At 39.8% G+C, this 27,863-nt stretch overlaps 1 protein-coding gene and 1 long non-coding RNA gene across 2 annotated transcripts in view; one reads left to right on the forward strand and one right to left on the reverse strand.

Moving 5' to 3' along the window:
- Positions 1-27,863, reverse strand: part of ETNK2 (ethanolamine kinase 2) — a 407,034-nt gene that overhangs the window by 214,509 nt on the left and 164,662 nt on the right. The window lies entirely within an intron of this gene.
- On the forward strand, positions 1,800-20,036 carry LOC125925443 (uncharacterized). The gene is made up of 4 exons (XR_007458828.1): positions 1,800-2,155; positions 6,882-6,953; positions 18,994-19,078; positions 19,241-20,036. It is a non-coding gene; the product is annotated as an uncharacterized LOC125925443 (long non-coding RNA).

A 27,863-nucleotide genomic window follows, 5' to 3' on the forward strand; every position in this document is an offset into this window, starting at 1 on the left:
TTGTTAGACCCTTACACTATATCCTTCATTACCTTTTGCATATTTACCATCTTTTTTTTCTTTGTTCCGTACAATTTTTTCAGGTTTATCTTCTAGTTCATTATTTTTGTCTGTGTCTGAAAAGCTATTAGACCTATTCAGAAAACAATTTTTGTAATTTGTTACAGATTTTATTTTTAAGTGATCTCTATACCAACATGGGGCTTGACCCCCAAACCCAAGATTAAGAGTCACACTCTCTACCAACTAAGCCAGCTAGGTGCCCCAGAACATTTTTAGTTTTAATTATTACTTTTTTTAGTTCTTGGTTTCTTTTTAGATATGTTGGTTTTTCCTGTTTGGTGCCTGATAATTCTAATATCTGATGTCTTTGCAGTTCTGATTTTCCTGTCTTTCCTGCTGGCTCTTACTCATGGTGCTTTCTTTCCTGGTTGTTTTGTGACTTGTGTTTGTTTCATTATATTGTTGTTTGACTGTGAACTGATTTAAAAAAATTTCTTTCTCCTTTGGGAAATCTTTAAGGCCTGGGATGAAGATGAGTTCCTTCCAGGAGATTTGCTTTTGCTTCTTTTGGGCACGTGAGGGCATCATTGTACTAAGACTACTATTAAACCTAATTTTTGGCTTAAGACTCTTTTCAGGTATCTGGGTTGTATGTGTTGGGCTACACACCTGCCCTGGAGTAGCTCGTGGTTACAGATTCTTGGGGGAGATAATCTCCTCCTCTTCCTGACCCAGCACCAAGTTTTGAGCAGTTTTTGTTGTAGACCTCTGGTGGTGATAGTTGGGCAGGGAATAGATGAATTCTAATTGGCTTCAATCTGAGAGTGTAACACTTTGAGGATTCAGCCTTATGGGAGGTGGGAGGAGAATCTCCTTTTAGAGTCCCTATTTTAGGTAGTCCTGGGCTTTTGTTTTTAACTCACATGGGACAAAGTTCTATCAAAAGTGAACTATAAGCTTTTCCAGTTTGGGTAGATTTCTTTCATGTCTTCATCCCTACTATAATTTATCTTATTTTATTAGCCAAAATATACCCCCCCCCCCCCCCCCCCCCCCCCCACACACACACACACATTTTAACATCTCTGAAATCTATATAGCTCTTAAACTGATGGCATCCTGGATTGACTGGCAGCCAAGGTCAGGCATAACATAGATGTATTGTTTATGTGTGTATGAATATCAAAAGCGAAGCATCAAATCTTGCAGAATAACCACCAGTGGCTTGGAAGAAAATCTTGAGGCAGATGGTGGAGCATTCTTTTAACTCCTAGGAATCAAATGTCTGTGGAGGGGAACTGTTCTTAGAGTGAATCAGACACATTCAGCAGCATTCCTGAAACATGAGTCAGAAGTTGGTTGGTGCTACATAACTGCAAAGTCAGGCTGGAGAGTCCAGTGCCACCTGGTTTTCATTTTTTTAAGGATTATTTTATGAAATAATAAATCGCTTGTGTTCTTGATGGCACAGAGCGTTGTGTGGAAGAGGAAGATTAAATGAGGAAGTTTTAGGCAAATGATTTTTTCACTTATATTTTACTGTTTATAAATACCTAAGAGTAATTTATACTTAAAGTAGATGACTAAGCCTAAAATATCTCTTTCTGTTCATGAGTTCGAGCCCTGCATTGGGCTCTGCTCTGTCAGCTTAGTCTCTTTCTCTCTCCCTCGCTCGCTGCCCCTCTTCAGCTCGCACACACTCTCTCCCTCTCAAAATAAATAACTAAACTTTAAAAAATTAAATATCTCTTTCAGTAAGTACAAAACAAGAGGTATTAATTATAAGAAAGCATTATGTTATAGTTTGACGGCTTGTATCCCTTTTTTAGTAGTGAATAAAGCAGTGGTATCTCTTTCAACCAATAATGGCTTAGAATAAAGGTAATAAAATTAAGGAATCTTTCATTTCTTGTCAGCTTCTGAGTACATTGGAGACTTTTTAAAAATCCAGTAATTTCAGATGGTAGCTGTACTTGTGGTGAGCGTAGCACAAGGTATAGACTTGTTAAATCACTATGTCGTACTCCTGAAACCAATGTAACATTGTGTGTGTGTTGACTGTACTTCAATTTTCTAAAAAACCCACTGATTTTCGTTGCTTTTAGCAGGTGGGACCGTCTTCTTGTGTGTAATCTACTCTACTAACAGAAATGTAAGTCTTGTTTTACTCTTATCATCAGAAAACATACAATATTTCCAAAAACATCATTTGTTTTTGAGAGGGTCTCTCAAAAGGAGAGGGAGAGAACTATAGTAAAAGAAAGGGTTTTTCTTTAGGATAGGGAAAATTTTACCATGTTCATATATTACTTACCTCCTTATTTCTAACAATTTGTGTCTATTTCTCTCTCTCTCTTTTTAAGTTACATTGCCTTTTTTAAAAAAAACTTTTCAAATGCTTATTTATTTTTGAGACAGAGAGAGAGAGAGCATGAGTGGGGGAGGAACAGAGGCACAGGGAGATAACAGAATCTGAAGCAGGCTCCAGGTTCTAAGCTGTCAGCACAGTGCCTGATGCAGGGCTTGAAGTCATGAAGCGTGAGATCATGACCTGAGCTGAGCCACCCAGGCACCCCTATTTTTCTCTCTTCTTGATTACATTTGCTGGAGCCTTGTCTATTTCATAGTGTTTACAAAATCAAATTGCTTTTACTTCCAATTAACTTTATTTTGGTTTTAACTGGCCCCATTCTTTACTTTTGGGGATTTTGATGCTTTTATATTCAATCTCTTTGCTGTCTTAAAAAATATGATATTTGAAACTATACATTTTCCTCCAAATACTGCTTTGACTTTCCCACAAAGATTTAGATAGGTTGATATTTTTATTATTATTTTTAAAAGAAGTAACTAATCATAATTGCTGACATTTGCCATATACTTTTATGGCCTGCAAAAGCAGTCTGTTTACATTTCTCTTTCTTTTTGTCCAAGTTCTTATTTGTGGAAACTTTATTTTACAGATGACTGTGGACTCTTTATAAGAAAACATTAATGCAGTTAATGTTTAACTACAGATAAAAAAATATAGCCTATTAAATATTTTGTTGTCTTTAATGAGATTTTTCTCAATAATCTAATATGTTCAGTTTCTATATGTGAACATATATAGCCATTATTTGTAGAATATAAAATCTGCAATAATGTTCTTCATTATGAATTATAGTGTTTAGATCCTTTCCAGCTTTTTTTTTTCTTAATATTTATTTATTTTTGAGAGAGAGAGAAACAGAGTGCAAATGGGGAGGGGTTAGAGAAAGAGGGAGATACAGAATCTGAAGCAGGGTCCAGGCTCTAAGCTGTCAGTGCAGAGCCACAGGATCCTGACCTGAGCTGAAGTCAAACACTTAACCGACTGAGTCACACATGCCCCCCGATCCTTTATAGCTTTACATATATTATAGCCTTAATCTGTCATTGATATTGAAGAATTAAAATTTTCCATTGCAATTGTATTTTTATAATTTTCACATGACATGGGTATTAATCTACATGATATAATTAGCTGTCATGTTGGTCCATATAAATTCTTTATTATTTTATTCATTATTGACTACCTTTCATCATATGCAGTAACCACCTGACTTAAGTGCTTTTTTGCCCTAAATTCTGTTTCATCTGATATTAATATTGCTATTGCTGCTTTCCTTTTTTGTCAGTGTAGTTTATTTTTGCCCATTCTTTGATGTTTAGCTTTCCCAGGCCTCTTGGCTTCTACGTATCTATGTTAGTAATATATTATTTCATTGATTTTTAAATGATTGATGCTTTTTGCCCTTCTAATAGCAAGATTTCTACTATTTAGGATAATTTTAATTGTTATTCCTGGTTTATTTTACTTTCTATTTATGCTTCCTGACTTTTATTCTTGCTTCTTCAATTCTGCCTCTTCTATGAGTTTTACTTTGTTTCCTTTTGCCTTTTAAGTCAATCTGACAGGGAAACTTAATAGATAAAACAACAAACATTTATTATCTCACCCAGTTTCTGAAAGTCAGGAATCTAGGAGGGGTTTAGCTGGGCAGGTCTGAATAGGATGTGCTTGAGATTACAGTCTACAAGTCACTTGATGCTTCAGTCCTCTGAAGACTTGATTGGATGCTGGGAAGTTTGCTTCTAAGCTCACTCAGATAGCTGTGCTCAAAGACCATAGTTCATTGGTGGCTATTAGCTGGAGGCCTTGTTCCTTCCCACGTGGCCTCTCCACAGGATTATTCGGGATCTAGCAGATGGCTTCCCCCAGAGCAAATGGTCCAAGAGAGCGAGAAGGATCAAGGTGGAAGCTCTAATATCTTTTATCACCTAACCTTCCAAATGATAACTGTCACTTTTGTTGTATCCTATTGGTCACACAGACCAATCCTGGTACTGTGGGAAGGGACAGCACAAGGACGTAAATACAGGAGGCAGGGAGATCGGGAGCTATCTTGGAAGCTGGCTACCACAAACACCCAATTTTTAACTCCACCAGTAAATATCTGGAGTCCAAAAACATTCTTAACTCTCTATTTGCCTGTTTATAGGTATCTAATAAAATATAACTCGGGCTATCATATTGTAAAATAAGCATTTGCCGCCTTCTCCTCCTCCTCCTCCTTCTTCTTCTTCTTCTTTAATTTTTAATTTTTTAAAATTTACATCCAAATTAGTTAGCATATAGTGAAACAATGATTTCAGGAGTAGATTCCTTAATGCCCCTTACCCGTTTAGCCCATCTCCCCCTCCCACACCCCCTCCAGTAAACCTCTGTTTGTTCTCCATTTGTAAGAGTCTCTTATGTTTCATCCCCCTCCCTGTTTTTATATTATTTTTGTTTCCCTTCCCTTATGTTCATCTGTTTTGTCCTTAAAGTCCTCATATGAGTGAAGTCATATGATTTTTGTCTTTCTCTGACTGACCACTTTCACTTAGCATAATACCTTCCAGTTCCATCCACGTAGTTGCAAAGGGCAAGATTGCATTCTTTTTGATTGCCGTGTAATACTCCACTGCATATATATACCACATCTTCTTTATCCGTTCATCCATCGACGGACATTTGGGCTCTTTCCATACTTTGGCTATTGTGGATAGTGCTGCTATAAACATGGGGGTGCATGTGTCCCTTCGAAACAGCACACCTGTATCCCTTGGATAAATACCTAGTAGTGCAATTGCTGGGTCGTAGGGTAGTTCTATTTTTAGTTTTTTGAAGAACCTCCATACTGTTTTCCAGAGTGGCTGCACCAGTTTGCATTCCCTTTTTTTTTTTTTTTTTTTTTAATGAGAGAGAGAGAACCCCAAGCAGACTCCACACCCAGTGGAGTACCTGATGCAGGGCTTGATCCCCAGCCCCTGGGACTGTGACCTGAGCCAAAATCAAGAGTCAAACGCTCAACCCAGGCACCCCAACCATTTGGCTTCTTTATCTTTTGACTTTCTCATACTTTCTCATTCTTTTTTTTTTCTTCTCATTCTTAATTAATTTGCTGTGAGTCTTTATAATTTAGGAAATCAATCTCTCTTCCATACCCTTTTTCTAATATTATATCAGTGAAGAAGACTTACCAACAACTGTAGTTAACGTCTCTGTGTCAAATTGCCACCAGAGAAAGAGGGCCAGTAGGAGATATATATTAATAGATTTATTACAAGGAATTGGCTTTTGCAGTTGTGAGGGCTGGCTAGAAAAGTCTGAAATCCATAAGGTAGGTCATCAGAGAGGCCACGCTGGAACTCTCCGGCAAGCCAAGGCTTTAATTCACAGGTGGAATTTCTTCCAAGCTTTGCTCTGAAGAGATTTCAACTGATGGAATCAGGCCCAGCCAGATAATCTAGGTAATCTCTTTTACTTAAAGTTAACTGATTATGAACTGAAGACACATCTACAAAATACCTTCACAGTAATACCTAATGTAGTATTTGAGTGAATAACTGGGGGTTATCCTAGCCAAGTTGGCATGTAACATACCACTTTTCTTCAAAATCACTTTTCTTCAAACAGTAGCTTCCAGAGGCCTTGGTGTTCTTGAAGATATCAAATATGAAAAGATACATGCCTCCATATGTCTCCTATTTTGCCAAACTAATGTTGGTTTCCTGGCCCATTTGTTTACTAATGAAACTTACGTTTGAATTAAGTGTGTTTTTTCAGTGATTCCTTTGGTTTCGTTTTAATGGCAAAATATAAAGCTGCTCTAACTTGAATAGAGCCTGCTTTTTTTTCAGGTTGGAAGGCTTAGAATTATTTTTTTTACAGTAATTTAGTTTCTTTTCCCATAAGCCATGATCTTGGACTCTGCTAGTTAATTTTCATTTCCTCTCTGAGCTCTCTTTGTGTCCAGACTCAGTTCTTTATTTGGGTGAAAAAATATTCTTTTATACTTTTATTGATTACATATGTGCCCGTTTTTCTGCATTCTTTGAGATTTCTATCTTTCAAAGGTTGGTTCTGCCTTTCGTCTTTCATGTTCTTTTAAAATATATTTATATTTTTTCTTTCCTAATACATTTCTCTAAATTACTTTGCATTTCACTGTTGCTACTTTACCCTGCTGAGTCCATTTTGGTTTTTAGTGTTTTACAGAATGATCTCACTTGGTAGTGTGATAATCCTGACAAGGTGTTGCATAGCAAATACATACAAGGATCCTCTAGACTAGACGTTCCCTTGCATTTATCTTCTTTAGGGATTAGCTTTCACCTCCTCCCTAATGTATTTTTGTGGTTTCTTATGGTTTATCCATTTCATTGATGGGTTAACTGCGAGCTAATATAGTATTGTTATTTCTACAGGCCCTGTATTACTTTTCTACGTATTTCCGCTGCCTTGAGTTTAATTCCTTAAATCTTACTGTTGATACTGATGTTTCTCCTTATTTCAATGATTCGTTTTTTAGAAATTTGGAGAGCAGGGAAAGCTTGGAGTCTGGGGCACAGTTACTCTTTGCCATCTTTCAGGAAGTCCTGAGGTATATACTTTTAATTGATCTTGTTAGTTTACTTGGTTTTGCTTTTGTTTTTGTTTTTAATATTATGACAGAGTGTTTGTAATAGAAGATCAAGAATCAGGAGAATTCTAGGGGCACCCAGGTGGCTCAGTCGGTTAAGCATCTGACTCTTGATTTCAGCTCAGGTCATGATTTCATGGTTTGTGAGTTTGAGCCCCACGTGAGTTGAGCCTGCTTGGGATTCTCTCTCTCTCTCTCTCTCTCTCTCTCTCTCTCTCTCTCTCTTTCTCTGTGTGTGTGTGTGTGTCTCAGAAACAAATAAACTAAAAAAAAAAAAAGAAGAAGAAGAAGAAGAATCAGAAAAATTCTATTTCAATCCTAGCTATTTTCCTAAATACCCTGTGTAACTTTGGCTAAAGTCCCTTCATTTTTATGGGCTTTAATCTCTCCATCTACAAAGTATGGGAAAGAAAACTGTCCTTACCTTTTAGGAATGCCAAGAAAAATCTAAAAGTTTATGAGAAAGTCAAGAAAATTCAGGGCTTTTAGCCAAAAATAGTCTGAGGATCAGGCATTGGCAGTGGGAATGGAAGGGCAGGAACTTAGAAGTGAAGGAAACAGGGGCACCTGGCTAGCTCAGTCAGGAGAGCATGAGACTCTTGATCTCAGGGTAGTAAGTTTGAACCCCACATTGGATGTAGAGAGTACTTAAAAATAAAATCTTTAAAAAAAAAAACCACAATATATCTATAACCCAGCTTGTCACTTCTTAGCATTTGTTGCTTCAGATTTTTTTTTTCTTTTAGAGAGGGAGCGAGCACAAGCTGGGGAGAGGGCCCGAGGGAGATGGAGAGAGAGAGAAAGAGAGAGAACCTCAAGCAGGCTCCACACTCAGCGTGCAGAGCCCAACACAGGGCTCTATCCCACAAACCTGGGATCATAACCTGAGCCAAAATCAAGGGCCGGATGCCCAACCAACTGAGCCACCCAGGCACCCCTCAGAATTTTTATTTGAGAAGTTGAACATTACATATATAGTTGAATCCACTTTGTACCCTTTATGATAAAATCTCTTTCTCTTTCTTCCCAGTGGTATTCATTATGTTAATGTATATCATTTTTGTGTGTTTTTTATATTTACTGTATAATATAATATACGCTAGTGTTTTGCCTGTTTTTAAACTTTATATTATTATTATAATATATATTATAGAATATTATATTATTCTGCAAATTGCCTTTCCCTTTCAAGATTATTTTTTATATTTATCCATGGTAGTATATGTAATTCTAGTAGAGTCATTTTAACCATCAAATATCTTTATAGGATCAAATATCAAATATGCCTCAGTTTCTATTTTCTAACTACCTATTGATGGACATTTAGATTGTTGCCAATTTTCAGTGTTACAGTAGTGCTGTAATGAATATTCTTGATAGTTCTCCTTGTACACACATGTAAGAGTTCTCTAGACTAGAGTGTCTTTTTAATGTTTATTTATTTGAGAGAATAATGTTTGTTTATTGATTTTGAGAGAGAGAGAGAGAGAGAGAGAAACAGAGCAAGTGGCAGGGGCAGAGGGAGAAGGAGAGAGAGAATCCCAAGAAGGCTCTACCCTGTCAACATTGAGCCTGACACACGGCTCAATCTCATGAACTGTAAGATCATAACCTGAGCCAAAATTAAGGGTCAGAGGCTCAAATGACTGAGCCACCCATGCACCCCTAGACTAGAATATTTCTACTCAACTAGAGTTGTTGGGTCATGTGTTATGTGCATCTTAAACTTTACTAGTTATTGCCAAATCATTTTCCAAAATAGTTGTACCAATTTACCTTTCACTAGCAGTGTGTAAGTTCCTGGTTCTTCACATTCTCACCAATACTGGTTTTTGTAGACTTCAAAATGTTTTTTGGACTGATGAATATGAGTAAAAAAATCTATTTTAATTTGCATTTCTCTTATTAGTAGACACATTGAGTTTCTTATGTTTATTGGCTACTTGGGTTTTCTCTTCTGCAAATTGCTTGTTCATATCTTTTGCCCATTTTCTATTAAGTTGTTTTTTACTTTCTTATTGTGGTGTCGCATTTTTTTATATATTCTAAATATTAACTCCTTGTAGGTAATATTTATTGCAGTCATATTCTCTTAGCCTGTGGCTTGTTTTTCACTTTATCTATGGTCTCTTGTTTTACAAAAGTTTTAAGTTATAATACTATCCTTTTTTTTTTTTTTTTTTTTAAGTAAGCTCTAGGCCCACCATGGGACTTGAACTCATGACCCCAAGATCAAGAGTTGCATGATCTACCAGTTTTTTCCTTAACGTTTATATCCAACGTCATAAAAAAAATTCTCCAATATTCTCCTAAAAATGTTTCAATTTTGTTTTTTGCATTTAGGTCTTTGTCTAGATTTTTACTTTTTTGTTGTTGTTGTTGTTAATGTTTATATATTTTTGAGAGAGAGAGAGCACAATCTGGGGAGAAGCAGAGAAAAGGACAGAGGACCTGAAGCAGGCTCTGTGCTGACAGCAGGGAGCCTGATGCAGGGCTCAAATCCACAAACCATGACATCATGACCTGAGCCAAAATTGAACAGTTAACCACCTGAGCCACCCAGGTGCCCCTAGAGTTTTCTTTTTTGTACATGATATAAAATAGGGATCTCATAATTTTTTAAATTATGAATTACTAATTATTCTAATATTATTTTTTCAGTAATCCTTTTTTTTCCTACAAAATTTGCAATGTCACCTTGATCACATTTGTATTTATCTGCACTTAGCTCTCTATTCTGGTTCACTGGCAGCCTTGACAATCCCTATACTATTACCCTGGTGTTCAATATTATGTCTTTATTATAGGTCTTTTTTTTTTTTTTTTTTTTACATCCCCCTGACATTTATTTTATAGGTGGAAATTTTTACCATTTGACCCCTTCACTCATTTTGCCCATTCCTCCACCCCCTCCTCTGGCAACCACCTATTGGTCCTGGTAGAGTAAGTCTTACCTTGTTTTTTTTACAACTATCCTGGCTATTGTTGGCCCTTTAATCTTTTTTTTTTTTTTTTTTAATATTTTATTTTTAAGTAATCTCTACGCTCAATATGGGGCTCTAATTCACAACCCTGAGATCAAGAGTTGCACGTTCCAGGGACTGAGCTAGCCAGGTGCCTGGCCCTTTCATCTTTCATGCGAAGTATAGGTTCTACAAAATAAGTCTACTGGGATTGTGCATGGAGTTTGATTGAATTTTGAGATTAATTGGGGCCTAACTTCCTATCTTATTAACTTTTAAAAAAAATTATTTTTAATGTTTACTTATTTTTTAGGAGAGACAGCATGAGCGGGGAGAGACAGAGAGAGACACACAGAATCTGAAGCAGGCTCTAGACTCTGAGTTGTCAGCACAGAGGCCAGCGTGAGACTTGAATCCACAAACTGTGAGATCATGACCTGAGCTGAAGTAGGATGCTTAACCAACTCAGCTACCCAGGCACCTCTCTTACTAACTTTTTAATGTTGAACATAGTATATTTTTATTTAGTTAGTTTTATTTTATGTCTTAATGTAAAGTTTTAGAATTTTATGTTAGGGTTTTAAATAATAATTTTTTCCTGTAGTTTTTTGTTTTTGTTTTCCTAGCCTGATAATAGAAACAAGTACAGTAGCAGAGAACACAGGAATGAATCCTTAAAAGGCTCTGAAGAGTAAGGGAGGAAATGTTTGGAAGGACTGTCCAGTTGTGCATTGATTCTGATGACAGCTTTGTACTGTGTCGATGGTAGCTAAGGTAGAACTATATTCCTCCTCGTATCCTTCCCTGTATGCTTCCTAGTTAGAATTGTCACAAGAGAGATTTGCATGAGATTTTGAAGGTAAGAGTAAAGTAGTAGCCAATTTTGTGCTCTAAAGGTCAGCGTAGGGCAGGTGCAGTTACATAGGTTACGTGTTGTCAGTTGTCTGCTGGTTCATTTTGTTGGTTTGGGGCAGGAGGCATATCCCACTGGATCTCCTCCTTCATCTTCTCCAAATTCTGGGCCATGTTCATGTCCTCTATGCTGAGGAACACCAACCTACCATATAGATCCCCTATTGCATTTAGAGCAGAAGAAGTGAGAAAGAGACACACACAGCTCATTTGTCCTCATGGGTTCCACTTTGTCCTCTGTCTCTCCGACATTGTGTCTATCTTCCTTTTGCAGCTGCTGGCCTTGCTGACTTCAGGGCCAACGCCAGATGTAGAAGCAACAGACTTACACAGATTGCTTAACTAGCTCCCATGATTGCAAAAGACCCGATCCCCATAATAAATCCTTTACTCTGTTTTACTCATAGTGGTCTGCTTCCTTGATCAAATCCTAATTGATGCAATTCACATTTTCCTAAAGGTCCTAGAGCAGACACTGGAAAAATAGAATGAAGAAAATGGGAGCTGTATATGGCCTCTGAGGGAATGAGAGAATATCAGAGAATTCAGGGACAAGACACTAGTGAATGAATTTAGTGAATTCAGGGACAAGACACTAGTGAATTGAAATTAGACCTGAGCATCTTATAAGACTCACCTTTGCTGAAATACTATTAATTAGGCCAAAGAGAAATATTATTGCCCTGTCTTTGAGAAGAAAATGGGTACCTAAAGAGGTGGTACAATATTGTCTCTTTTCATGGAGAAGTATGAACTGGATGACAGAATCCTTGAATTTTGGAAATGGAGCCCTCCCATTTTCCAAATAAGTTCAAGAGAAGTTCGTTGACTTGTCAGTGGCAAAGTCTGTTTCAGAATCATGTTCATAGGAATCTCAGTCCTTTGCTCTATTTACTAAACTACAACCTCTTCCCTGCAAAACAGTCGAGTGAATTTCTTTATTGTGGATTTCAAAAGTTAAATCCAAGTACTGATAAGATCAATTTCAACTTGGAGAGAGATCACTGAAGTCCCAGGCCTTATCTCATTCAACATTTGATTCAACAACTTGGATAAAGACCCATGAGAAATAATTTTGAAATTTTCAGGTGACATAAACTGAAAGTAGTACCTATAACCTATTATATTGGTTTGGAGAGTTAGGATTTCAAATTCTAATTAATAGGCTAAAAGACAAAAATTTACAGGAATAATCAGAAAGTCCAGTATATACATTAAAATATATAGTTAGTACAGGAAGGGAAAAATTTGGTTTGGTACAAAGTCATGAGAAAAAGGCCTGAAATTTTGTAGGAGTTAGTGAATAAGCAAAGGAGCTTTTTAAAAAAAAATGTTTATTGGGGCGCCTGGGTGGCTCCGTCGGTTAAGCGGCCGACTTCGACTCAGGTCATGATCTCGCGGTCCGTGAGTTCGAGCCCCGCGTCGGGCTCTGTGCTGACAGCTCAGAGCCTGGAGCCTGTTTCAGATTCTGTGTCTCCCTCTCTCTCTGACCCTCCCCCGTTCATGCTCTGTCTCTCTCTGTCTCAAAAATAAATAAATGTTAAAAAAAAAAAAATTAAAAAAAAAAGTGTTTATTGCAGTCTTTGGATACAACCAAATGGAGGAAGCACGATGGGTCGTAGATGAAGCCATGAGGACAATTTGGAGCAAGTCCTAAGACAAAACTTTAAGCTGTGGTGTCTAAATCTTTTCTTAGAAATCAAGAGAAGCCAGTGCATAGCTTGTGGGTATCCCTGCTAGACTGGACTTTCTTACTCTTGATTATTCCACCTCCTCATCATGTGCCTGTAGCACTCTGCTCTTCCCTGTATAAAGAGACTGCAGACCACCTTTCCCCCACTGCTCACCTAAATCCATCCTTCATTCAAATCTAGCTCCAGCCCGATTCACTTCTCAACATAATTCATGGTGAGCTTTCCCCTCCTCTGAAATTCTCTTTTAGCCTGCTGCTTTTATTTCATGATGATTATGGGAACAATATTGGTGGCAGTGCTGATAAATAGCATTGGCCACATAAGAATTATCTGAGTATAATAAAACTTTGGGGAGAGATGGCTCATTTTGAAGACGATATAAATGCTAATTGTAAAAGCTAAAGAATGATGTAGTTTGGAAAAATACCTATTCTATTTTTGCTTTGAAATTTGGCACTTTTTTTTCAATTTACTAGTTTTTAGGATTATTTTTATTTTTTTTAAAGTTTATTTATTTATTTTGAGAAAGAGAGAGAGAGCATGAACCGAGGAGGGGCAGAGAGAGAGGGAGAGAGAGAATCCCAAGCAGGCTCCGCACTGTCAGTCCAGAGCCAGACGTGGGGCTCGATCTCACAAACCGTGATATCATGACTTGACCTGAACAAGAGTCAGATGCTCAACCAACTGAGCCACCCAGGCGCCCCTGAAGTTTGAATTTTTCAAAAAATTGTAAAATTATCTTAGAGCAAAGAGGGGCAACATAGAAATTAAGTCCCCGGGTGTTAAGTGACTTTGCTCAAAGTCACTAAAGGAGAGACGAATTTGATCCCCAGTGTACTGGGGCCTACACTGTGTCTATCAGAATAGGCTCTTAGGAGTTTACATTGTGAGAAATAGAAGTCAACTATGCCTGATTTATTTGATCAACAAGTCTATTTAATGTATATTTATTGAGTGCTTACTCTGTGCTGGACAGTCTTCTAGGCCTTGGGGATACAGCAGCAAAAAAACAAATTCCCTGTAGTAGGGGAGATAGACAATAAACAAACTCACAAATATATTGTATTTTGGATGCTAAAGAAGAAAAATAAAGAGGACTGAGTCAGATGTTAGAGAAGAGAAATGAAGAGGAAAGGAGTGCTTAGACAGGATGGGGTTAAGGCAGCCCGTTTAATAAAGTAACATTTGTGGAGGCCTGACTGGAGTGACCAAGCAAGTCAGATGGGCGTCTTGGGGAAGAGCGTTCCGAGAGTGTGCTCAGCATCTAGAAGACAAGCAGGGAGGCTAGTGTGGCCAGAGGAGAACAAGTGAGGAAGTGATAGGAAATGAGATTAGAAAGGCAGAAAACAAGGGGCCAATCCTATAGACCTCCATAAGTATTTTGGATTCTGAGTAAGATGAGAATCTCTGGGATGGTTCTGAGCAGAAGTGACAGGATCTGACTTACAGTTTTTAAAGAGCACTGGCACCTGGGTGGCTCAGTCAGTTAAGCGTCTGACTTTGGCTCAGGGCATAATCTCTTGGTTTGTGAGTTCAAGCCCCACATCGGGCTCTCTGCTGTCAGCATGGAGACTGCTTGGGAACCTCTGTCCCACTCTCTCTCTCTCTGCCCCTCCCCCGCTGGTTCTCTCTCTGTGTGTCTCAAAATAAATAAATAAATAAAATTATCGGGGCACCTGGGTGGCTCAGTTGGTTGAGCATCTGACTTTGCCTAAGGTCATGATCTCATGGTTTGTGAGTTCGAGCCCCACATTGGGCTCACTGCTGTCAGCACAGAGCCTGCTTAGGATCCTCTGGCCCCCTGTCTCTCTACTCCTCCCTTACTCACACTCTCTCTGTCTAAAATAAATAAACATTTTTAAAAAAGAATTCTCTCCACAATCATTGATAATGAAATATATGACAAAAATTATTTTAAAAAACAAAAACAAAAAACCACTGACTACTGTGTAAAGACATGAAGGACTGCATGGGAACAAAGGTGAAACTAGGGAGATAAGTTAAGAGACTCTTGCAGTGGGGCCCCTGGGTGGCTCAGTCAGTTGGGGGTCCGACTCTTGGTTTTGGGGCAGGTCATGATCTCGTGGTTCATGGGTTCAAGCTGAGCAGGACTCTGTCTCTCTCCCTCTCTGCCCCTCCCTCACGCATGCTCTCTCTCTCTCTCTCTCTCTCTCTCAAAAGAAATAAACTTAAAACAAAAAAGAGGCTATTGCAGTAATCTAGTGAGGGGTCATGGTGAGTACCACCAGTGAGTACCAGTGGAGGAGAAGGCCACTTTCAGAATTTCCTCATGGATTAGATATAGGGTTACAAAAAAGACTCAGAGAGTCTCCAAAGTCTGGGCCTGAACAACCAGAAGGAGTTGGATATTCATGGGCCCTCCTGGTAACTCAAGCTCTAAAAATGGACATAAATGAAGAGGAGGAAGAGAGCCATAACCACTGTCAAAATCCTACCCCAGAGCCAGTCTGATGAAGCCTTTGTCACTGCCAGCACTGGACACTGCACGCTACCCCTGGCCTAGATATTGCTGTTGCTAGAATAAATTCTGCTTCCTTGCTTCAGTCTCTGCATTACTATTGCCTGAGCCAACATTCCAGGTGGGCACAACCGATTGACCAAGTTCAGATCACATGCCTGCTCCCTAACTACAAGAGGTGCTGGGAAAGGAAGTGTATGCTCCTTCTACTTTTTTCCCCCTCCTTCTACTTTTAAAGTGGGATACTAGCCCTGCTTTTTACTCAAGTTCGAACGGTAGGGGATTCCTCAAAGACAAGAAGACTGTTCAGATGGGGGGGTAACCACAAAATCAAGGAATATACGTGACAGTCTGTCAGAGCGGTCACTGTAGAAATGTGTTGGACTGCTGATACAGAAAGCCACTGTAACTCGTTTAAAAGCTCATTGTTTAAGGGAATTTTAAACAAACAATCTGAGAGAATTTCATTCATAACTGGGAAAGCACTTCAAAGTATTCAACAGGAAGATGAACGTTGCATTATCACTCAATGGCACAGAGCATCAGTAACAGACTTCCTTTGGCTCTGCCCACTTCTCTCACCCCAGCCCTGCAAGGCTGGGATTCTTACAGAAGTGAGGCTTCCTTTCAAGGCACCCAGACCCTATCTGTGAACTACTTATCTGTTTTAATCATTGCAGCATCAGGGGAAAGTAAGGCCTAACCTTCTGAGGGTTACCAAGGGAACCAAATGTATTTCAAATCAAAGGGTGATACCAAAGTCAGGCATTACTGAGCAGTGGTCTAAAGTTTTTTGACTTGCTATAAGAATGTCCATAAAACCCCACAAGTAGGGGTGCTTAAGTGGCTCAGTTGGTTAAGCATCCAACTCTTGATTTCAGCTCAGGTCACACGATCTTGTGGTTCGTAGGATTGAGCCCCGCAGCAGGCTCTGTGCTGACAGTGCGATGCCTGCTTGGGATTCTCTCTCTCCCTCTCTCTCTGCCTCTGGCCCCCTGCCCCCCGCATGCACACATGTGTGCACACACACACACACACACACACGCACTCTCCCTCTCTCTCTCTCTCAAAATAAATAAACTTAAAAAAACCCCACAAACAATCCATGAAATTGTTAAAGGCCTTGAAAAACAAAGTTTGAAAACCACTGGGCAATGCAGAGAATAACAGATGGAGTGTTTAAAGACCTGCATGGGGTTAACTACTTCTCTATAAGCTTTACTTTCTGTAAGCCGTAGTCTCCTCTAAAATGGAAAAAAACCAGCCATCTCACAGTGTTATTATGAGGATTAAATAAGAGAATATATATAAAACCTAGCTGACTGGCAAAGCGTCCTATGATGTTAGAATAACTTACTTCTCACAGGCACATGGGACCAAGAATTTTAAACCTAGAACACTTAGGTCCTGCATCTATATGCCTGAGAAACTTCTGCCATCTGGAAGATTTAAAGGCCCAGAGACGTTCACCACGCCTTGCCCCAAGAATGTTAAAACAATAGTGATAGAACCAGGTTCCCGGCCTTTCCTGTCCCTATCACTTTAAACACATCACCTGAGCTCTGGCTTACCTTACTGCCTTGATTTGTTTTGTTACTGTGAACTGATGGCCACCAAAGTTCAGGTGTTAATTTATGCATCCCGCAGTTGTCTCCAGGCTCCACTCAGGGATGGCTTACTTGTTCTCTCTGCATCTGGCCAACCCAGGTGCTGCTTTCCATCTTCCCCTATTTGGTTCCAGAGCCGCCTCCTCAGAGACTTTCTCCCACAACCCTGGGGAAAAGCTGTCTGGCTGGACGATTCCACTTCACCAGCCTTGGTCCCTCCTGGCGTAGGAGCCATTCTGTGGTTTGTGATTGAGTTCCACTGGGAGACAGTCCTCTGGGTGGCTGCTTTTGTTTAAGATGCATGAACTTAACAGCCCACGAGTGGCTTTGAAGGCTTTTCCAAACTTCTCTTCTGTGGGTCAGGTAGGGAACATTTTCCAAACTTCCAGGGTACTTCCTACCTTTGAGAAATAGTCTCCCAGATCTGGCCACAACTAGAAAGATGAAACCAACAGGGCATCTGAGCTGTGTTAGAGCTGGGGGCAAAGGAAGAGTTAAGGGGACTTAGGCATTGTGTGTTCACCACGAGAAGAGTAGGGGAAGATGAGAACATACTGAGTGTATGGGGGGGCAGTGGCGCAGGGTCTGCGTTTTGGTATTGAACATGAAAAACATTCTTAAGTTAAAATATATAATAGGGGTGCCTGGGTGGCTCAGTCTTGATTTCAGCTCAGGTCACGATCTCATGGTTCAAGAGTTTGAGCCTCACATAGGGGCTGCACACTGACAATGCAGAGTCGACTTGGGATTCTTTCTCTCTCCCTCTTTCCGCTCCTCTCCTGCTCAAGCTCACAGTTTCTCTCTCAAAATAAATAAATAAACTTTAAAGATATATATTATATATACATAATATAGGTATGTATATTATAAATATTTGTGAAATGACTTCTTATTTGTAAATCATTGGTTTGGAACCCTTGTGCTTCTGAGCATGTGAAATAGGGAAAAGAGATGAAGGCAGGTCTTTTCCCTTATTGCATCTTTTTTTAAGTTTTTTTTTTTTTTTTTTTTTTTAACGTTTATTTATTATTGAGAGGCAGAGCACGAGCAGGGGAGTGGCAGAGAGGGGAGAGACACAGAACCCGAAGCAGGCTCCAGGCTCCGAGCTGTCAGCACCGAGCTCGACGCGGGGCTCGAACTCACGAACCGTGAGATCATGACCCGAGCCGAAGCCGGACACCCAACCAGCTGAGCCACCCAGGCACCCCACACTTGTTGCATTTTAAAAACATACCCAGAAAACCTTTTGGAAGGGAATGGATGCCTTTCAATCCCTAAACTTGGTGACTCACGGAATCCCTTTTTAGAGGAGCTAGAGGAAGAGCCCGGAGCTGTGAACGTTTTGCATTAGATCTTAATTAGATCTTTGCATTAGATCATCTGTGTAATATGTTTTTTATTTTATTTATTTTTTTTTATTTTTTTTATTTTTTTAAAGTTTTTTATTTATTTTTGGGACAGAGAGAGACAGAGCATGAACGGGGGAGGGGCAGAGAGAGAGGGAGACACAGAATCGGAAACAGGCTCCAGGCTCCGAGCCATCAGCCCAGAGCCTGACGCGGGGCTCGAACTCACGGACCGCGAGATCGTGACCTGGCTGAAGTCGGACGCTTAACCGACTGCGCCACCCAGGCGCCCCTGTTTTTTATTTTTAAAATAATGTGTTAGGGAGCCCCTGGGTGGCTCAGTCAGTGAAGCGTCCGACTAAGGGTTTCGGCTCAGGTCCTGATCTCCCACTTTGTGGGTTCGAGCCCCACATCAGGCTGTGTGCTGGCAGTGCAGAGCCTACTTGGGATTCTCTCTCTCTCCCTTTCTCTCTGCCCCTCCCCTGCTCACTCTCTCTCAAAACAAACAAACAAACAAACTGAAAAAAAAGAACGTTAAAACAATAAATAAATAAATAAAAATAAAAATCACATGCTAGAGCCCCTGGCTGGCTCAGTCAGAAGAGCATCCAGCTCTTGATCTCGGGGTCATGAGTTCCAACCCCACGCTGGGTGTAAAGATTATTAAAAAATAAGAATAATAAACTTAACAAAAAAAATCGCGTTCCTAGGTTCCGCGGTATGAGATCAGAGCCAGTGTCTGTCTTTTGTGACATTAAAACTTGAGATAGGTGTACTTGAGAAGATCCAACCTGCAGTACCAGAAAACTAAAACCAAAACAATAGTGACATAGGACTAAGATGTTTTCATGAAAAACTAGCAGATGGTAGAGTTGAGAATGAAGGAGAACTTGACAAAAAACAGTTCAGAGTTTGGTGTCCAGGAGGAATGTTCCGTAGGAGGTGCGCTAAAGAGAGGGAATAGGATGTTTGAATAAAATTAATTCTTTACACTCTCTAGACTATGGCTTGTGCGAAAGGGAGCCTCTTGACGGGGAGAGGTCAACGGCTTTCACAGCCCTGGCAGGAGGAGTAACAACAGTTAGGTAAGCAGTTTTCTTCCACTTTGGCAAATCAGAGCAGTACCGGATTTGTGCGGTACTAGTGGGCTTGTAAGATGCTAACTTTCCGGAGGTGGTTGTTGCCATGCGCCCCATACCTGGGATCAGGCTACTTTGAAGGTTAATTGTCATGTCACTGATCTGCAGCTGAAAGAGGGCCCTTGCAGATCTGGGAAAAGAGATACCATCAACACCGGTTTCTGCAGAGCCCTGAGCACAGCACGTCAAGCAGGAGAGGAAGGCAAGTAGAGGGGGCTGCTGCAGGAAGTTTGCCCACCGTGAGCAGCTGGGAGATTGTGTTTTTATAGCTGGCAAACCTACATCTTTGTGTAGAACAGGGAGCGTAAGATTGATACCAGTTATTCAAACTGCAAACCATGCTGGAGACAAAAGCAGGACCTCAGTTGTCCTGGATTAAGACTTTACGAGGTGAACCCCCCTGAACTTTGCCCATAACAAGGGGAAAGTCCTTGGGATCTGACCCGCTTTGGAACTAACAGAAACTTCTTCTGGACACTCCCTTTTGACTCGAATGCCTTTCCACTCCTTTGAACAATTTATTTTATTTATGGATCATATGTAATAACAAGAATAAACAAAAATTATTTATGAAACACCAGCGATATGTACAATGTCATGCTAGGCCTTGTAGGGGATGCAAAGAAAATTATGAAATGTACACTTTCATAAGTCTTAATGCTTTCCAAAATGCTTTCAGATCCTTGCATGATTTCACCCTTATAACATTACTCTGCTTAGCCTTTCCAGGAAGCTTTCTCCCATTAACTTTACTTTGCTATTTTTATTCGAATACCTATATGTATCAGTTTTTGAAGTTGCATGCATTTGTACTTGTCTTTTTAAAAAATGTTTATTTAAGAAAAAAGTATTTTTAACTTTTTTTTTTTTAATTTTTTGAGAGACAGAGAGAGACAGAGCATGAGCAGGGGAGGTTGCAGAAAGAGAGGGAATCACAGAATCCGAAGCAGGTTCCAAGCTCTGAGCTGTCAGCACAGAGGCCGATGCGGGGCTCAAACTCACTAGCGGTGAGATCATGACCTAAGCTGAAGTCAGATGCTTGACTGACTGAGCCACGCAGGTGCCCCTAATGTTTATATATTTTTGAGAGAGAGCACAAGCAGGGGAGGAGCAGAGAGAGAGGTTAGACAGGATTCCCAAGCGGGCTCTTCTCTGACAGCAGAGAGCCCCGATGTGGGGTTCAAACTCATCATCTGTGAGATCATGACCTGAGCTGAAGTTGGATGCCCAACCAACTGAGCCACCCAGACGTCCCTGTACTTGTCCATTTTTGATATATATCTAGAGGTGTACCCCTTATATTAGACTGTTTCTCAGAGCAGTCACTTTCATTTTACCAATTGCTCTAAAATTTCCCGGAGGGTTCAAACTCTGTTTCATCCAAAAGATTGTAGAGACAGAACTTTGTTTTTATTCACTTCAAAAAAATTTACATATAATAAAATTCACTTTTGGGAGTGCATATATGTCTGTGAGTTTTGACACATGCATAGTTATGTAAACACCGCCACCATTAAGATTATAGAAGTTTCATCTGCCCCTTCCCACAAATTCCTTCCTGCCGCCCTTTTGTGGTCCATCTGCCCTCTACCCCCACCCTCTTCCAGGCCCTGACAACCACCGATCTGTCTTATATCTCTATAACTTTGTCTTTTCCAGAATGTCATATAAGTGGAATCATACATATGTAGCCTTTCACATGTGACTTCTTTCACTTACCACAATGCACTTGAGATCCGTCCATGTTGTTGCATGTGTTGTAGTGTTTATTGCTGAGTGGTATTCCATTCCATAGAGGTACCATAGTTTGTTTATCCTTCCACCCACCGAAGGACATTCGGGCTGTTTCCGGTTTTTAGTTCTTATGAATAAAGCCGCCCAAAACATTTATGTACAGGTTCTTGTGTGAATATAGATTTTCATCTCTCTTGGATAATTACCTACGAGGGAGGTTGCTGGATCATATGGTAACTGTATGTTCAACTTTAAGAGAAGCTGTCTGTGAACCTAAAACTGCTCTAAAAATAGTCTTTAATAAGAAAGCAAAACAAAACAAAACTGTCAAATTGTTTTCCAAAGCGGTTGCTCCATTTTGCATTCCCACTGGCAGTGTGTGAGAATTCCATTTGCTATGCATCTGTGCCAACACTTAATCTTGCCAGATTTTTTATTATAGCCATTCTTTTTTTTTTTTAATGTTTACTTACTTATTTATATAATTTATGTATTTTTTAATTTATGTCCCAGTTAGTTAGCATATAGTTCAACAATGATTTCAGGAGTATATTCCCCCCTCCCACAACCCCTCCAGCAACCCTCTGTTTGTTCTCTGTATTTAAGAGTCTCTTATGTTTCATCCCCCTCCCTGTTCTTGTGTAATTTTTGCTTCGCTTCCCTTGTGTTCATCTGTTTAGCACCTTAAATTCCTCATAAGAGCGTAGTCATATGATATTTGTCTTTCTCTGACTGACTGATTTTGCGTAGCATAACACCCTCCAGTTCCATCCACAGAGTTGCAAATGGCAAGAGTTCATTCTTTTTGACGGCCGAGTAATACTCCATTGTATATATATACCACATCTTCTTTATCCATTCATCCGTCGATGGACATGTGGGCTCTTTCCATACTTTGGCTGTTGTCAGTAGAGCTGCTATAAACATTGGGGTGCATGTGCTCCTTTGAAGCAGCACACCTGTATCCCTTGGATAAATCCTAGTAGTGCAATTGCTGGGTCATAGGGTAGTTCTATTTTTAATTTTTTGAGGAACCTCCCTACTGTTTTCCAGAGTGGCTGCACCAGTTTGCATTCCCACCAGCAGCGCAAAAGAGATCCTCTTTCTCCACATCCTTGCCAACATCTGTGGTTGTCTGAGTTGATAATGTTAGCCATTCTGACAGGTGTGAGGTGGTATCTCATTGTGGTTTTGATTTGTATTTCTTTGATGATGAGTGATGTTGGGCATTTGTTCATGTGTTGGTTGGCCATCTGGATGTCTTTGGAGAAGTGTATATTCATGTCTTTTTCCCATTTCTTCACTGGATTATTTGTTTTCTGGGTGTTGACTTTGATAAAGTCTTGATAGATATAAATCTAGATAGATATAGATATAAATTCTTGATAGATTTTGGATACTAACCCTTTATCTGATGTCATTTGCAAATGTCTTCTTCCATTCCGTTGGTTGCCTTTTAGTTTTGCTGATTGTTTCCTTTGCTGTGCAGAAGCTTTTTATTTTGATGAGGCCCCAGTAGTTCATTTTTGCTTTTGTTTCCCTTGCCTCCAGAGATGTGTTGAGTAAGAAGTTGCTGCAGCCGAGGTCAAAGAGGTTTTTGTTTGCTTTATCTAGGATTTTGATGGCTTCTTGTCTTACGTTTAGGTGTTTCATCCATTGTGAGTTTATTTTTATGTATGGTGTAAGAAAGTGGTCCAGGTTCATTCTTCTGCATGTCGCTGTCCAGTTTTCCCAGCACCATTTGCTGAAGAGACTGTCTTCATTCCATTGGATATTCTTTCCTGCTTTGTCAAAGATTCGCTGGTCATACGTCTGTGGGTCCATTTCTGGGTTCTGTCTTCTGTACCATTGATCTGAATGTCTGTTTTTGTGGCAGTACCATACTGTCTTGATGATTACAGCTTTGTAATACAGCTTGAAGTCCGGGACGGTGATGCCTCCTGCTTTGGTTTTCTTTTTCAGGATTGCTTTGACTATTCGGGGTCTTTTCTGGTTCCATACAAAGTTTAGGATTGTTTGTTCTAGCTCTGTGAAGACTGCTGGTGTTGTTTTGATAGGGATTGCTATTTTAGCCATTCTAATGGATGTGTAGTGATTTCTCACTGTGGTTTGAATTTGCTCCTGATAACTGGTGTTGATGGTCTTTTCTCATGCTTATTTGTCACCTGAATATTTTCCCTTGTGAAGTATCTCTTCAAATCTTTTGCCCATTTCCTTTTTTTTGTAAGTTTATTTATTTATTTTGAGAGAGAGAGAGAGAGAGGTGGGGGAGGGGCAGAGAGAGAGGGAGAGAGAGAAAGAATCCCAGCAGGCTCTGCACTGTCAGCACAGAGCCCAGTGTGGGGCTAGAACTCACGAACCATGAGATCATGACCTGAGCCGAAACCAAGAGTCAGACACTCAACCGACTGAGCCATCCAGGAGCCCCTCTTTTGCCCATTTTCTTAATTGGGTTATTAGCTATTTTATTGTTGAGTTTTGAGAGTTCTTCATATATTATGGGTATTAGCCCTTTGTCAGATATACATCTTTTTAGACACAAGAAAAACCTCAGACAGGCTGAAATGACAAAGGTGATTTATTGGCTCACATAATTACAAGATCCAGAGGTATAATGTGCAGTCTTTGGGGTTGGTGAAATTCATTTTCTCACTGTCTTCCCATATCTCCACTCTGCATCCTTCTGTGCTAGCCGTATCGAGGACATAGCTTTTCTCATAACGTCAGCGTTGCCGCAGTTAATTCCAAGCCTCGCCCATAAACTATATTGTCCAGAAAAACAGCTGCCTTCCAATACACCTTTAAAATGACAGATCTTCTCTTACAACAACTGTTGGAAATCTCCCCATTGGTGTGAAATGGGCCAGATGCCTATTGCAAAGCAACCTCAATGGCCAGGGGAATGCCACAAGCTGACTGGGTTAAGCCATGATGAGGGGACACCGTGCTTTGAGGTTTCTAGCATCTTTTGATCGCTCTTCCCTTGTGGGTTGTTTTTTGGGGGGTTTTTGTTTTTGTTTTTTCTGCTGGCACTATGAGTCCCCCCTCACTGGAGTGTAGGAGCTGGCTTCAGTCTGTCTCCGTGACTCTTGTAGCTAAGGCACAGGCCTGAAAGTAGGCTCATCAATCAGATATTCCTGTGTGAGATTTTTGATGAGGAAAGAACAAGATGAAGAAGCAAGGGACAGGCAGGATCACGCTTTCTTACCAGAGTGGCGGCAGAGTCCCAACCATTGATTTGTTAAGTAAGTTTGGGCCCTACTGAAGTCATCCCCTGTAAAATTAAGTCAATATGGTCCTTGACACATATCACTACAAAACTATGACCTCTATTTCTACCCCCATTTGTTTTAAGCTCCTAGATATGTAAGGATTATCTCTTCGTGCTGTGTCTGGTAGCTCTTCTGCCAGGGAAGGCAGTGGAGCCTGTGGGTGAGGGACTTCCATAGCTCTTCATTTTGAGTACTTTACATAGGAGTTATCGTTTTACACAGGAAAGTGTAAAACCCTGAAGGCAGTGCCCTGAAGGCAGAGGTTTGAGAGGAAAGATGATGATGAGTTTGAGGTGCCTTTGAGATATCCTGTCAGTTAGGCAGTTGGATTTATGAATTTAGGTGCTCAGGAGATATAGAGCCACAGGCAAATTGTACACATAAAAAGGTAGAGGCTGGGAGTTTCTGGGCCCTTTTCGTGGCTCGCTTCATATATACCTTATGGGAGTGCATATTGAGTTTTATTTTATTTATTTATTTTCAAATAGGCTCCATGCCCAACATGGGGCTTGAACTCATGACCCTGAGATCAAGAGTCATATGCTCTATGGACTGAGCCAGCCAAGGTGCCCCCATAATGAGTTTCAATAGACGGGCCTCTTGGTTACAAGAGACAGAAACCCAACTTAACTGGCTTGGATAAAACCAGGAATTTATTGGAAGGATATTGGTATAATTCTCCTGGTCAAGGAAGAATTGATGAACCAAACTGTAAGAAGGGCAAAAATGCAGTTGGGCTGAAAGAATAACTGAAAGGACTTCATATCAATAACACTTATCCTTTCTTCCCTTTCCCCTGTGTTCTCTTAGTGCATACTGACCTCTTCCCTATGGAAGAGGAAGCAATGAAACTCAATTGTAAAGAGACACACACAATTGCTGAGTGATGCTATACTCCACAGCTTGAAGTGCAGGTAACCAGGGAGACTGACTTTTTACAGTCCCAGTTCAGAAATCACAGGCAAGGAATTCTTGGCCTGACCTGGCCTGGGACAGTTGACTCTGGTGCTGGTAGTAGAGTGGTGGTGGTCTTGTATGCCCATGGCAGAATAAAACCTAAACCGTTTTTACCATGAAATTGGTCTGGCCATTGTGACTGAGATCCAAAATAACAATGGGTTAAACAAGATAGGAATTAATTTCTCTCATGTAATTACCCAGATATGAATACAGTATTGAAAATATATGTAACAAGACTGCTATGGTTCAAACCAAGGGTCAGTCTAGATTTTGTGAGGCTGAATACAAATTTTGGAATCCTCTTTAAGGAAAATAATACCAAGTTTCCAGTGTAAAAATTAGGTACAAAAACATTTGTTAAGTGTGAGAAAATAAATTACGATAAATTGTTGGAGCTTTGGAGTTTCAGATCCCTTTCTTCTGAGATCTCTTTAGCCAATTCATCAGAAATGCTTCCTCATTTCAATCTGTTCCCCTCTCCATCTAGAACACTCCACAACTCCCAACCACTGTCAGGTGAGGCGCCCTGAAGCTTCAGTTTTATTGGTTTCATGATACATCTGCCTCTGTGCTGAGGCAAAAAATTCTATACCTATGTAAATGAAGAAGAGGGGCACCTGGCTGACTCAGTCAGTAGAGCATGTGACTCTTGATCTCAGGGTCATGAGTTCAAGCCCACATTGGGCATGGGGGTACTTTAAATAAATAAATAAATAAATAAATAAATAAATAAATAAAACATTTAAATCAAGAAAAGAATTGATATCCCACTAACAGTCTCTCCCACTAGCTCATTATGCATAACTCCAAAGGGTATTATTAGGATTTAAGGGTAAGGGCTTGAGAAGAATTATGTCAGGTTAATATTCAGAAGAAACTTTTTAATGGAGTCAATGGATATAATGAACAGCATTAAAATACGTGGAATTCTTTGCCCCTGGGGGGGATTGGGCTGTTAACCATTCTTGGGGATGTCTTAATGAGGATTTAAACACCAGATTGGGCAGGGCTTTTTTTAGATTAGATGAACTTTAAGATAGTATAGTGAAATGCAAATGGATGAACTTCAAAGCAAAAAAGTTCTGGGTGTGTGGCCAAATTCTACCTCTAGCTCGTTGGATGATGATGGGCAAGTGGTTTAATCTCTCTGAACTTTGATTTCTAAAGTGTATAAAATGGGGTAGCAAAACGTAGTCTCTGTTTTCTGTAAGCATTAAATGTGAGTGAATTTTGAACATCCAGACAGGTACATAATAACAGATCTCAAAATAAATTATTTTCCTCTCTCTTGCTCCTTTCCAGTACTGAGCTTCTCTGATTCTATGCAGGATCTGAGCTTTATCTTGAAATATAAATGGGATTTAGATGAGCACATTAGAAGGTGGGCATTCTAAACAGAAGGACTTCCATAAGGTGATGCACTGATTCCTAGTTTTTGGCTTGTCTAACATCCCTTCCCCCTTTTGAAGGACTGCTCCCTTCTAACAATAGTACATATAATTTGGAGACAATTTATAATTCACAAAACAATCCTTTTATCACCCAATTTCTCCATTCTTGTGGTCATAATTCTTCACATATTGAATGGCAGAAGTAAATCCTCAGTTTCTTTTAAAAAGGGCAGGTAGGTCTATTTACTGAGCCCTTACATATCTAAGAATACTTTTGTCTTCCCTCAGAAACATTCATTTGGTTGGTTATAAAATACTGTTTTGCAAATATGTTTAATGTCTGGCTTAATAGAAGCTCATACATTTCTGCATTCAGTCTGTCTTAATCTGTTGTTTTAGTTGGAATACATGAAGGAAATCTGGCTTCATACCGATATGTAATTGTAAAAGGGAAAAGTATTTGGGGGAGTATTTTAATAATCTTTTCAGATAATTCTGGATATTCTTCTTTGATACCAGAATTCAGCAAATAGTAGTTTCCTAAAGATTAATTGCAATGTGGAACTCAAAACGTATCAGTGAATATTCATACTCTGTTAAATTAGAATCTATTGATCTATCTTTTTACTTTGAATGGATTTTTTACCCAGGCATAATTTTGTATCATCATGCATTTGATCATTTGAAAATTATTGACTCACTGAGTTATGCCCGTCTTCCAAATGTTAACATATATTGCTAATCAATATTTTTAAAAATCACTTTCATTCACATTACCACTGATCTTATCAGAAAAATCTTTAAGTATTAGGTACCTGAGTAGCAAATGCAACTTTTGTAATATTTTAATTTTCATTTGAAATCTCAAAAAAAATTTTTTTTTTTTTTTTTTTTTTTTTTTTTTTTTTTTTAGAGAGAGAAAGAGCTCAGGGGGAAGGGGCAGAGAGAGAGGGAGAAAATCTTTTTTTTTTTAATTTATTTTTTATTTTTTTAATTATTTTTGAGACAGAGAGAGACAGAGCATGAACAGGGGAGGGGCAGAGAGAGAGGGAGACACAGAATCTGAAGCAGGCTCTAGGCTCTGACTCAAGAATCACAAGAGCATGACCTGAGCCTGAGTTGAACCCTCAACCAAGCCACCCAGGTGCCCCTTATATTTATTTCTGAGAGAGAAAGAGAGAGGCACAGAGAGAGGGGGACAGAGGATCCAAACCGGACTCTGTGCTGACAGCGGAGAGCCCGATGTAGGGCTCAATCTCATGAACCATGAGATCATGACCTGAGCTGAAGTTGGACACTTAGCCCACTGAGTCACCCAGATGGCCTGTGAGAGAGAGAGTGAGAAAGAGAGAGAGGGAGAGAATCTTAAGCAGG

This window comes from Panthera uncia, chromosome F1 (genome assembly GCF_023721935.1).
Source record: "Panthera uncia isolate 11264 chromosome F1, Puncia_PCG_1.0, whole genome shotgun sequence".
Taxonomy (NCBI): Eukaryota; Metazoa; Chordata; class Mammalia; order Carnivora; family Felidae; genus Panthera; species Panthera uncia.